This window comes from Podarcis erhardii (genome assembly GCF_964252035.2).
Source record: "Podarcis erhardii genome assembly, chromosome: 11".
Lineage (NCBI taxonomy): Eukaryota > Metazoa > Chordata > Lepidosauria > Squamata > Lacertidae > Podarcis > Podarcis erhardii.
Window position 1 is genome coordinate 30,426,800 of NC_138501.1, and position 12,885 is coordinate 30,439,684.

Consider the following 12,885-nt stretch of genomic DNA (forward strand, 5'->3'; position numbering starts at 1 on the left):
AGTTCAAAAGCACGTCAAAGTGCAAGTAGATAAATAGGTACCGCTCCAGTGGGAAGGTAAACGGCGTTTCAGTGCGCTGCTCTGGTTCGCCAGAAGCGGCTTAGTCATGCTGGCCACATGACCCAGAAGTTGTACGCCGGCTCCCTCGGCCAATAAAGCGAGATGAGCGCCGCAACCCCAGAGTCGGACGCGACTGGACCTAATGGTCAAGGGTCCCTTTACCTTTACCGCCCTTCATCCGAAGAACTTGGGGCATTTCATAAGATAAAAATACAAGTAGAACAGAAAACAAACAATAACCTCCCATCCCACAATCACAATGCTCTCAATAGATACCTCCTCAGTACTCCACAGTCCACGGCCAACAGTTTGGTCTTCCTGCTCAGTCCGTGTTTGCAGTGGCTTGGACTCTCCTATACGGAATACACTCCTTAAACATGCCCAAATGGGAAGACAGAAAAATGTATAAAAGTAGAAGAAATAAACACAAATTTGCCTCGCACACCCATTAGATACTGTTTCTCAAAGCCATTTAAAAACATCAACTTTATTTTAGAAAATGAAATGTAATGCTAAATTTTTGAATTCCAATAACTTGTCAAAATACTGTACTACACATTAATGTCTGGATAAAATACAAAGACTTACTGGAAAACAAGACTCCGAGGTGGCTTTCGCCTCTGGAAGCTAAGGCCCGAAAAAGACCCAATATGGAGGCCAAATGGCCAAAATATTGGGAAATATTAGAAAAAGATGGAGACAATTGGAAATTGCAGAGTTTGGAGAAAATGAAGGATAAAGTGCGAGACTGGTTACATTACGCTCAGATTAAAGAAGTTTTCAAAAACGATAAAAAGTTAGGGTTCCAGGTGGAGAAATCGAAGTTAGAAACAGAATTGTTAGAACCAAAGACTAAGGTATTATCTAGAATGTATAACTTGCTGTTAAAATGGAATACACAAGACGAAATGGTTAAATCGGCTATGATAAAGTGGGCACAGGGCATTGGGCATAACATTATGTTTGAGGACTGGGAAAGGTTGTGGACCACTGGGCTGAACTTCACCGCATGTAATGCTCTGAAGGAAAATGTAATGAAAATGATATATAGATGGTACATGACCCCAGTTAAACTTGCCAAAATATACCATTCGTCTGATAATAAATGCTGGAAATGTAAAGAAAATGAAGGAACATTCTTTCACCTCTGGTGGACATGCCCTAAGGTGAAGGCCTTCTGGGAAATGATATATAATGAACTGAAAAAGGTATTTAAATATACCTTCACTAAGAAACCAGAGGCCTTCCTTCTGGGTATTGTCGGCCAGAAGGTGCTAAAGAAGGATCGAACATTTTTTATGTATGCAACAACGGCAGCAAGGATACTCATTGCTAAAAACTGGAAAACTCAAGATCTACCCACACTGGAAGAGTGGCAGATGCAGCTGATGGACTATATGCAACTGGCCGAGATGACTGGCAGAATCCGAGACCTGGGAGAAGAGAGGATTGAGGAAGATTGGAAGAAATTTAAGATGTATTTACAAAAATATTGTAATTTGGTTGAATGTTAAGAAGGATGCTAGATTACAAAAAAAAATTGGCCACCACTAAATTAGACTTGAATTTGATGATAAGTGAGATTAAAGGACACATAAATTTTTTTGGAGAATTGCTAGATTATATTTAAATGAGTGGATATAAGATCGTAAACAAGTTGATAATTTGCTTGGAAAAACCTTTTAATGATGTAAATGGGAGCGGGAGACGCGAGGGAGTCCAAAAAAATGATGAAACTACGTTGCGTTAGAAGTAAGATTGTTTATTATTTGTGTATTTGTATTTAAAAATCTTAATAAATATTTATAAAAAAAAACAAAATACTGTACTACACAGCAGACAGCAGACAGTAGGGGGCACAATGGATCGTGCAATGTAGACCAATTCATCTAGCTTGAATATAAGGAATGTAATAAATCTGCAACCAACGTCAACAGCCCTGTTATCACCAAGAAGCTCCCCGAATTAGCTACAGTATATGTAAAATTTTGAATTTGTATATTTCATTACTGACATAATCCATACATTTGTATGTGTGATTTGCATCTTGAATTGCATGCATGAGAGGCCACCTCTTCATGCTCAAAGAAGATGCATAGGCTTAATGAGAAGATACCTTCTGGAACCTCATTAGTGGCACTTGAAGCTATGCTGGAATGTAACTGCATCCAAAACTAAAATGCTACAAAGGAGGCGTTATGAATGGAAACAAAATTAGTTTTAAGGCAATCTCAATATGCATGAATTTTAATACTCTTTTCATAGTAAAGTGTTTATGCAACTGAGATATCTTCCACTATGCCTTGATGGTTGGTCTTGAGAAGGATCTGGTTTTGCAGGGTCTCTTGGTCAACAGTTATATTTATACCAAAGAATCATTGCAGTCCAAGTGGGGGGGCAGGTAAATGACCGCTGGATGGTTAAGTCCAGTCAAAGGCGACTGGGGTGCAACGCTCCTCTTGCTTCAAGCTGAGGGAGCCAGCGTTTGTCCACAGACAGCTTTCCGGGTCATGTGGCCAGCAGGACTAAACTGCTTCTGGTGCAATGGGACACCGTGAAGGAAGCCAGAGCACATGGAAACGCTGTTTAACTTCATGCCGCAGTGGTATCTATTTATCTGTTCATGCTGGTATGCTTTCAAACTGCTAGGTTGGCAGAAGCTGGGACAGAGCAACGGGAGCTCACCCCATCATGGGTATTCAAACCTCCGACCTACTGATTGGCAAGCCCAAGAGGCTCTGTAGTTTAGACCAGCATCACCCACTCCCTTAGATCCAAGTATCAGGTCACAAAGGCCTACGAGGAAAGGTTGCAGAAGCTAGGCTTGTTTAGCCTGTAGAAGAGAGGTGATATAATAGCCAATAGAAGCTGATGCTATTGAACCATTTCTTCATCTCGAGCTTATGTCTGCATCAGGCAATGCCCTTTATCTTTTTATCTATACTGTATAGCTGTTAGAATTCCATTATCTTTCATCTCAGGAAAGAGGCGTTGGCATGAGGTTTTGAAACTGTTTGATTTACCGGAGAGCCAGAAGAGAGGTCAAGAAAAACAAGCAGATAAATACCTTGAATTAATAATGTGTTGCGGTATGAGGGAGAAAGGTATTTCTCCTCAGCATAAAAATAAAATTAATACAACACTTTAAAAGCAACAAATATTTATTTCTTTAAAAAAATTGCTAGAGACCGTTTGAATAAAAGCCCATTTTTGCGCATTCCCAGTTGTATGCAATAGCCTCAAAGTAGAAAAAATTAGCTACATTTAATAATTTATATGCTTGTTTTAAGACCATTTTCAGTGACAGGGAAACCAAATGTAAAGCAGCTCCTGTGTGGGAAATGGGCCTACGGGGATTTTGTTAATAGATTTTTGTGTCAGCTCTGAATTTTTACCCATTACCAATAATGATACTTTTTGGAAAATGGGGCCTTTTGATTATTCAGTCTTCTAAGACCATACATCCCTTAATCCTTACCTACCAATATTTGAAGCTGTGTTGACAAAGAAGATTGGTTCTTCCAGCATTAGCTGCAGTGACTTCATGTCCACCCAATTTCTCAGCTATGGAATGACTTTTGCAATATCATTCCACTGGATCTCACAATGGTGCCTGTTGTTGGCACCTAAGTCTTTATAGACTTGCTGAGCCAGCAACATCCCAGGCCTGCTCATAGCACTGGCACAACAGGGCACATGCCCTACCTGCAGAAGGTCCCTGGTTCCATACTGGACTGGATTTGCTTAGTCAGTGAAAGCCTCGTGCAAATACTTCCACTTGGGGAAGTACAGCCTTCTCCTGTCTCTTCTTCCAGGCCCCCCAACATCTTCAATTGGCTTGGTGGAGGGGAACTGGCAGAACTTTCAGAACAGTGTGCAGGGGAGGAGCACAGGTGGAACATTCGACCAAGTGCAACTTGGAATTCCACTCTCCCTGCCTAAAGCCCTGAAGGGCCACAGCCAATCAGCATAGCTGATACTGAGCTAGATCGCCCATTTGTCTAACCTGATATAAGGCAGTATCCTATGTCCCGGTGCCATTGTACATCATGCAGCAAACATACGGAACATAAGAACAAATCAGTTTCCCAGAAGCGTCATTTTGCTGTTCTCAAAGATGTGAGTATTCGGGCAGGGGAAGGAGAAGGAGAAATAAAAAAGAGAATGGTTTTGGGAAGGACTTCTCCTTTATGCGTCAACTTTTGTCAGTTCCCACATCAAACTGCTCAGAAAAAGAGAACTGCGAGAGGGAAAGATTGATATAGGTACAAAACCATTTCTGTGGTTAAGCAGTTTCAGGGGAAATTTAGACCACAGAATCTGTTCTTCTGCACTTTTACTACCTTTTGGAGAGGTGCTCATTTTAGAAGTGGCAATCCGTTGAGGCTTTGAAGTCTCACACATCTCCATTGTCAGGGGTTCAGGAGCAGAGACACAGGAGAAGGAGCAAATGGAGAGTGAGGAGGAGGAATACAAGGGGGGTGTAGGCAGTGACAGTGGTCAGAGAGATTCCACGAGTCTCTCCAGCGAATCGGAAGATTCACAGAGAGGAGCGCCGATGGCCAGGGCAAGGGGGGTGCCAAGGGGGAAACCCCAGAAGGAAGGGGCCAGCGGGGACTCCCTGAGCAGCAGTTGGAAATCAGGACCAGCGTCCCCACCAGAGCGTAGTGGGGGGGAGGAGTCCCAGGCATCGGGACCAGTCTTCCCACCACCAGAGGGAGGAGATGAGTCAGGATTGGCCACGCCTCCATCGGAGAGCGGGGAAACGGTCAAGAGGAAAGTCACTGGCTGGGCGCGCGCACCAAGTTCAAATGTACAGGCGAGCGGCACAGCAGGTAGCCCGGAGAGGGAGCCAGGTCCTAAAGCCCGCCGGAAGGAAGGGCAAGACTCAGGGGGGTCAGGGTCAGAAGAGTCCAGGAGGGAGGAAACCCCAGGGGGCAGAAGGACCCAGAGGAGGAAGGAACAGCGCAGGAGGTGGAGCCGGGCTAGGATCTTAAACTGGTGCGGAAGGGGCAGTGACTCAGAGGGGACTTCGCCGATCTAGAGTCTAGACGTAGGGTTGCACGTGGAAATGGAAATTATACTTCAATAAAGACTTTTGTACATAATATCAGCCTGGCGTTGGTCCTCTGTGAGCTGGGACCTAGAGGCAGCCCTGACATCCATGAAGACCAAAATAAGCATTCTCTCATTTAATAAGAATGATGATGTGCCTGATTTTCATCTTGTCTTTATTTGTTTGTTGTATTTAAAGCCTACTTTTCTTCAAGGAGCTCAAGGTGGCGTACTTGGTCTCCCCACTCCTCAATGAACCCCCAAAACAACCCAGCGAGCTTGGGCTGAGAGGCAGTGACTGGCCCAAGTTCACTCAGCAAGCTTTATGGCTAAGTGGGGATTTGAATCCTGATCTCCCAGGTCCTAGACACAGAATTGTAAGAAAAGGGCTTCAACCTTCTCGGTAGTGGCACCCTCCCTGTGGAATTCCCTCCCTTCAGATGTCAAGAAGATAAAGAATTACACAACTTTAAGAAGACATCTGAAGGCAGCCTTGTATAGGGAGGTTTTTAAGACTTGGTGTTTTTATTATGTCTTTAGATATGCTGTAAGCTGCCCAGAGTGGTTGGGGAAACCCAGCCAGATGGGCGGGGTATAAATATTATTATTATTATTATTACCATCTGAAATGCAAGTGTGAGCTTACAATACCTGCCTCAGCTCTGGATCAGGTTTGCAACAAGCCACCACACAGTTAATACAAGGCTGCATTCAGTGATGGAGACAGTGCCCAGCGTTTACATTGTTCAGACACAGAGTATTTTATTTTCTCTATGCAATGGTATTACTTGGGTACATGGCTGTCTGGAGAAACCCTAGTGTGAGCTGGCTATTTTACCTGGGGACACCCACAGCAATTTCTGTCATCGCTGCACGCATCACAAAGTTAATTTGCTCATCCGGCTTAGCTGCTGATCAAATGTCAAAGGATGAACTTGTCCAAGGCATGTGGCTGAATGCACATTCTAGATCAACTGTCCTGCATGTAAGCAGATGCCACACAGGAAGTTCCCTCTGTATCCAGCACTGTGGCTTGGTTGCCCTTCCTGGACAGCCCCAAAGAGATGTTGATCTCTTCCAAGATTTGACCACACGGATCAGCAAAGGGCCACCCGGGAAGGGACACCACTAAGTGCCCAAGAATCTCCAGGTAGGTGTGAGGAAAACACCAGCCTGAAATCAGCGTAGATGATTGTAAATCTGATGGTCTGACTCAGGCTAAGACAACTTCCTATGTTCCTAACAGTTTCACATGGTGATCTTGGCTGAGCTCTGGTTCTTCTTTTCATTCCCTCGGCCAGAAGATTGGGGCTGGCACAGCTTTGTTAATCATCTGTTTGGAGCTGCTTATGCACATTGACTGCACATTGCACAGCATTGACTGTGTACACAGCAAACAAACACCTATAACCATGTGACTATGAGTGGCCAGAATCAGCTGCTAAATCTTCATTAGAAGCTTAGAAGACTCCTTGAAGGGACAGCCACTCTCTCACAGTGGCATCAAAGAAAAAACATGACTTAAATGAACTCAAGCTTACTTTCATGCCACAATATGAAATCTGAATAGGTGTGCACGCCACATCTTTTACAAACACCTGACTCCACCTTCCTCAGTCTATGACTGCCTGTAACTGGGGTAGGATTAGACATCTGTACTCAGCACACTAGGAAGAAAGGCCTATGCATTTCTCTGAAATTTGTGTTTTGGCAGCACATTTTCACATGCAACTACAGCTGAGAAACTTCCAGGTTTGTGCGAATAAGGTTGAGGTCCTACACACCTAAGACTTATTCTGAGTAAAAATGTGCAAGAATGTGCTGCACATGCTCCATGCTCAAAGCTAAATATAACAAGGAAACAGCCATCCATATGTCACATGGGTCATTCAAAACATGATGTATGGGTTTTTCAACATAAAGGTCAAGCATCTTGACCAATTATAATATGCAGATGACATGACATTTACTTGGACATTTTCATGGACTTCATTGAATGAAATAGGTTAAACATTTAATGTGTACTTCGAAGAAAAACATTGCATCACATCTATCTAGAGAGCTAAGCAAAAGACACTAATTATGATACTGTTCTGCATCCCAAGATTAGTGTTTAAAGTTGTCTTCTATCAAAGATGAAAAAATTTTAAAGGGACTAGCAAAGATAACAAAAAGAAGGGAGCATACTGACATTTCAAACAAACTTCACAGCAAATGTATTTGACATCAGCTGCTTTCTTGCCTTGCCAAGATGGATTTGAATTTCTTCTTACATTAATTAGGACATAACACATGGTGGAAAGTAAACCCAAACCAGTTAGCTCAAATGCTCAGACAGAATAAATGAGAGGCACAAAGAGCTTGTGTTGTATCCATGAAGTCATCTCTTTAGCACAGGGGTGAGGAACCTCCTGGGCAGTGGGTCAGATCCTTGCCTCCCCACACCTGGAGGGCCAATTTTGGAAGGGGGACCATCATAGTGATGTCAGGTGATGCTGCATTTTTAAGCCCCGACTGTCAGGACATTTCAAAGCATACTGTGGGGCTGTTTGAAAGCCCTTTTGCATACAGTTCCACACGTCTAATTAAACCTTAAAGGGCAGTCTGGGGCTGCTTGCAAAAGGGCTTTCAAGTAGCCTGGGCTGCTCTTTGAACCTCTGCTGCTTTGACTGTGTGTGCCAGTTTCCACCAGGGGAGCAGGCATGTGCAGATAAGGCAGTATCAAACCCCTCATTCCACCAATCAGAATCCAGCACAGAATCAACACAAAATGATTCAGCCGATGCAGAATCACCTCCCCCCACAAATCAGCCACCGGCTGATGTCACTCCTCATGGGAGTGACATAACCTGATTGCAAGTGGGGATGGTTTCTGAAAAACGACCACACAGCCGTTTCCCAGTCCTACATTAGTGCAAGGATTAGCGCAAGCAGTGTTTTTTTCTGGGGGGACGCATAGCCCTAAACATTTAGTGAATCTAAGTTTGGCCTCATTGAGAGGCAGTATTTCATTATGAGTAGGAAAATGAGAGTGCCCCTAAACATTTTTTTAGGAAAGCTTATATCCTTGGGATAGTGGAGCAGCTGCATTGAGTACAACCCCTTCTCTCTATCAGTGAGTGTACTGATAGCTTATGTAGGTGCCTTTTTCCATTGGTGGGGGACCTGATAGGGTGCGACCCTCGACCTTCCTGTGGTCCTGTTTCTTTTTATTCTCTTTTGGATGTTGCAGTCTTTTTGTCCTATGTCATGCCCCTCAGCAACCATATTCCAAATGTGTGCATCGGCCCCAAACAGTTGGCAACCCCTGATCATTAGGTCCAGTCGTGGCTGACTCTGGGGTTGCAGCGCTCATCTCACCTTCCTGCCAAAGCGGTACCTATTTGTCTACTTGCATGTGCTTTTGAACTGCTAGGTTGGCAGAAGCAGGGACCGAGCAACGGGAGCTCACCCCGTCGCAAGGATTCGAACCGCCGACCTTCTGATCGGCAAGCCCTAGGCTCTGTGGTTTAACCTACAGCGCCACCCGCATCTCTGATTGTGTCAGTAGAGAGATTGAAATGCAGACATTTGAGAAAATGTCTGAGAAAGTGATGACTGCTGCTGGCACTCTTGCATGTGTTTAGCGTGTCCTGGACTGTCTTGTGATGTCAGCACAACTTCACTGGCGCAAGAGACTAGCAGCTGATAGGATTATGTTTTGGTTCCGACTGCACTGATGTTAATTGATCAGCTTAAATCTATTTGGGCCTCACTGCCTTGCAATTCACTCTGATGGTGCTTTATTTGCAGCAGTTTCAGAGCTTTCTACCAAACAGACAATAATCATCAGCCTCGCCACCACTACAGAGGCCATGATTTGTTTCAGTCATTTCCTCTATTTTATCTAAGCATTCCAGCATTTTCCCCAGGAAATTCTTTCCTATTCATTTTGAGTGTCTTTCAGGGAAGCCAGCAACATGAAAGTTCTGAAAAATGTTGTCTTATTTTGACATCATAATCAGATGTTTCCCCTTTCTTGCAAGCTACAGGAGAAGCAGTCCTACAGTCCTTGGTGCAAAAAATGAGCTATTAAAGATGTGAGTGAGCACTAAGCTAAAATATGAAATTTTAATTCAGCTGAGGTGTGTGTATGGTTGTGTGATTGTGTTTTATTCCTGCCATCTCAAATCTAAAACAGGAGGCTTATTTTTAATTCTGGATAGGGTGGCCAGTTAGGCATTGCCAAATGCATCATCAAAGGACAAGAGAACAAACAAAAAAGACGTATAGATGCACATTTAGGGCCACCTCTAGACTGATGGTGTTTTGTGGCTGTATTTATCAATGTGCCATTGGCACATTAGGCTGTACCGTCCATGTATCATTCCCCTTTATTAGTTGTCCTGGGATGTTCCCCATTGCTACTACATTATTGCTGTCTGCAGATGCACTCCTGTGCTATAGTGCAATAAAAGTGGGACAACCCTTCGCAGTCCCGGAAACACTCCAGAACATTTGTGGTATGAATACTTACAAGATTTCAGCAGGAAGCTTTAAGACATGTGCTGATTGGAAACAAAACTGGATGTCTGCCCTGAAACATTTGCAGGAACAAACAGTATTGAAAGAGGGACCATGTATAACTACTCCAAAGCCATCATGAGCACGAACAATCATGAATGCACAAAATGAAGGACTCTGGAGGGGCCCCTTAGAATTACTATAATGTAAATACAGTCCCAATGTGGGGCTTGAACAGACGACCCTGTGATTAAGAGTCTCGTGCTCTACCGACAAAGCTATCCACAGGGCTGAAATCAGATGAATTTAAAATTTAAAGAAGAAACAATGTGCCCTGTGCTTACAGCACTCTTATGAGTAGACAGAAATTAGATTAGTTCCAGCTCACAAATCTGGAATACAACCTGATGAAGTGAAATCTTAGCTGACTGATATATGAAGGGGGAAATGTGGTATCCGAATAGCAATGAGATGCAAAAATTACAGTTAGTGATACTTAGAACTGCAGTGTATATTAAATAGGCACAACCTTTGCAGCAGCAGATTGGCAATCACTTATTCCGCATTGCACATGTAGTAGTAAGGCAGACAACCATTCACAAGGGACAACCATAGCAGAAATATCCTGTTATTGGTAAGCTGATTAGCAATGAATGGTTAAGATTCTAACAAGTAGCTCCTGCAATGTTACAAAAGCCAATGAGAGATGTGCTACAGAAAACTAATAGCAGAGCATTGAGTCCTGTTGCAATAGAAATACATGAGTGCATCATGTTCCTGAAAATATTTTGCCTGTTCAAGGTCTCAGATTGACAGGCGCAGATAGCCAATCAAGAACAAGATGGATAAATAAATCATGGCAACTGTCTGGGATGTCATGTCTTCTGGTGTTAAAAGACGTATTTTACCATTAGAGTTCTGCAAGACTGCTATAATGCAATAAAGGACTAGAGTGTATACCTTCTTCACATCATGGAACGTCTGTTGCTAAACTGGCATTTCTTTCATATATATATATATATATATATGAGAAGATATATAGTATACAATAATATACATGTAATTGTTGCCTAGTTCCAAACAGAAGGAGGAGGAAGTTTGTACATCAGAAAAATTGCTTCCTATTGCAGCATGAATAACCCAACTGGTAGCAAATTGGCTGTTTGCCACTCAAAATTCAACTGCTGCTGAACCGCGTCCCACTTGTTCTCTGTTCGAGAGCTGATGCTATCTAGCCATAACTCCAGCACAACTGTTTATAGGCTGCCATCTGTTCAGCTCTGGATCAAAAAGGACAGAGCAAGGCAGACGTTTGTCGGGCGGCTTTTATCTTCCATTATCTGGCAGCCAGTAAGTCATTTGGGTTCAAGGGTCCCGGGACACCTTTGCTGCATGCATCCAGCTCCATAGCCAACAAGGCAACTGTGCATTGACAATCACTTTTTCACCTATCCTGAATATGAGGGATACTGAAACTTTCTCATGCTAAAGGCTATATTTTTCAGTGAGGAAGGAGCCGCACTTGGAAGCAGTCAAGGTGTGGATAAGAGGAATCAGGAAGCTGGCTTGTATTAAGTCAGACTGTTTGGCTGGCAGGGCCAGCCCACCAATGAGGCAAGGTGAGGAGACTGCCTCGGATGCCAGGATCCACAGGGGCAACAGATCCAGCCTCCAAGAAATGTGTTGCCCACTGCTGCCACCGTAGTGGCAACAACAGCTATGGCACATTCCTTGAAGGGCAGATCTGCCACCTCCTTGGCAGCCCACTCCCAGCATGCCCCCTCTACAGTGGCCACTTGATGACTAGGAGGTGCTGCTGGTCTCCTCCCACCCTTATTCCCAGTGTAGATCTTCACTTACACCTTCTTCCTCAGCCAGTGGAGGCGCCATTTTGTGGTATGCCTCAGGGGCCAAATTCACATGGCCTAGCCCTGATTTCTGGATCTCAGACATAGTTGTTTCACTGCATCCGCTATCAAATTCTATTGCCAGGATTAGAACCTGGAATCTTCCGTGTGCAAAGCTCTGCCACTGACTTGCCACCTTCCCTGCATGGAATGTGTGCCCTAATCCTCTGTCTCCAGGCCGAGTAAACAAAAAAGCATAAAAACTCTGGGAGTTATCCTGATCCAGAAACAGCCAGTAGCAGATAGCTCACCTGACCTCCAGCTGAACGTATTTCTGCTGCTTCCCAAACTAAGCCTTTACTGATGATTTGTTAATTAGTTTATTTGTTTTATGTTGTGTTTGTAATGTTCTACTATGTAAGCTGCTTTGCGACTCATGTGAGTGAAAAGGGGCATAGAAATATAATGAACAAAACTGAATAAAATAAATGATGTATATTGTTCTCTAGGAGGCCTACTTTGGTCAAAATTGAGCACACACTTCCATAGCTAACGTTAAATACATTCATTCTGGTAAATGAGCCACCATAGCCGCTAAAGGGCCATGAAAATTTGTGTCATGGGATTTTTAGACTCTTCTACCCATGTACTAACGGACGTGGGTGGCACTGTGAGTTAAACCACAGAGTCTAGGACTTGCCGATCAGAAGGTCAGTGGTTCGAATCCCCACGACGGCGTGAGCTCCCGTTGCTCAGTCCCTGCTCCTGCCCACCTACCAGTTCGAAAGCACGTCAAAATGCAAGTAGATAAATAGGTACCACTCTGGCGGGAAGGTAAATGGCGTTTCTGTGCGCTGCTCTGGTTCGCCAGAAGTGGCTTAGTCATGCTGGCCACATGACCAGGAAGCTGTACACCAGTTCCCTAGGCCAATAAAGCAAGATGAGCACCGCAACCCCAGAGTCGGTCATGACTGGACCTAATGGTCAGGGGTCCCTTTACCTTTACCTTTACCCATGTGCTATCTGAAACCCAAGGGGCGCATTGGTTGCCAGAGGAGACATAAATTGGCATTATTTTCAGCTCTCATACCGCACTAATAACCCTTAAGCCCTTGGTCCGCTGACCAACAAATGAGGCCAGAACCTGCTTCCCTTCGTCTCTCCAGTCCCCCATACTACTTGGATTGAGAACTGAGGGCTCTCTTTGGCAGGGCTGGAGGGAAGATATTTCTTGACAAATCTGAAGAGGCACCTTAAAAATAATTCTTACAGGGAAATCTATTGCCTTTCAATAAATATTCAGGAACAAGAATCAGAGCAGGCTGCATTCAAGTTGCTTAAGCTTCAGGCATCAACGGTTAGACCCTGGCTTGGGTATGATCGTGCACAACCCTATATGTTTCTACTCAGAAGTAATTCT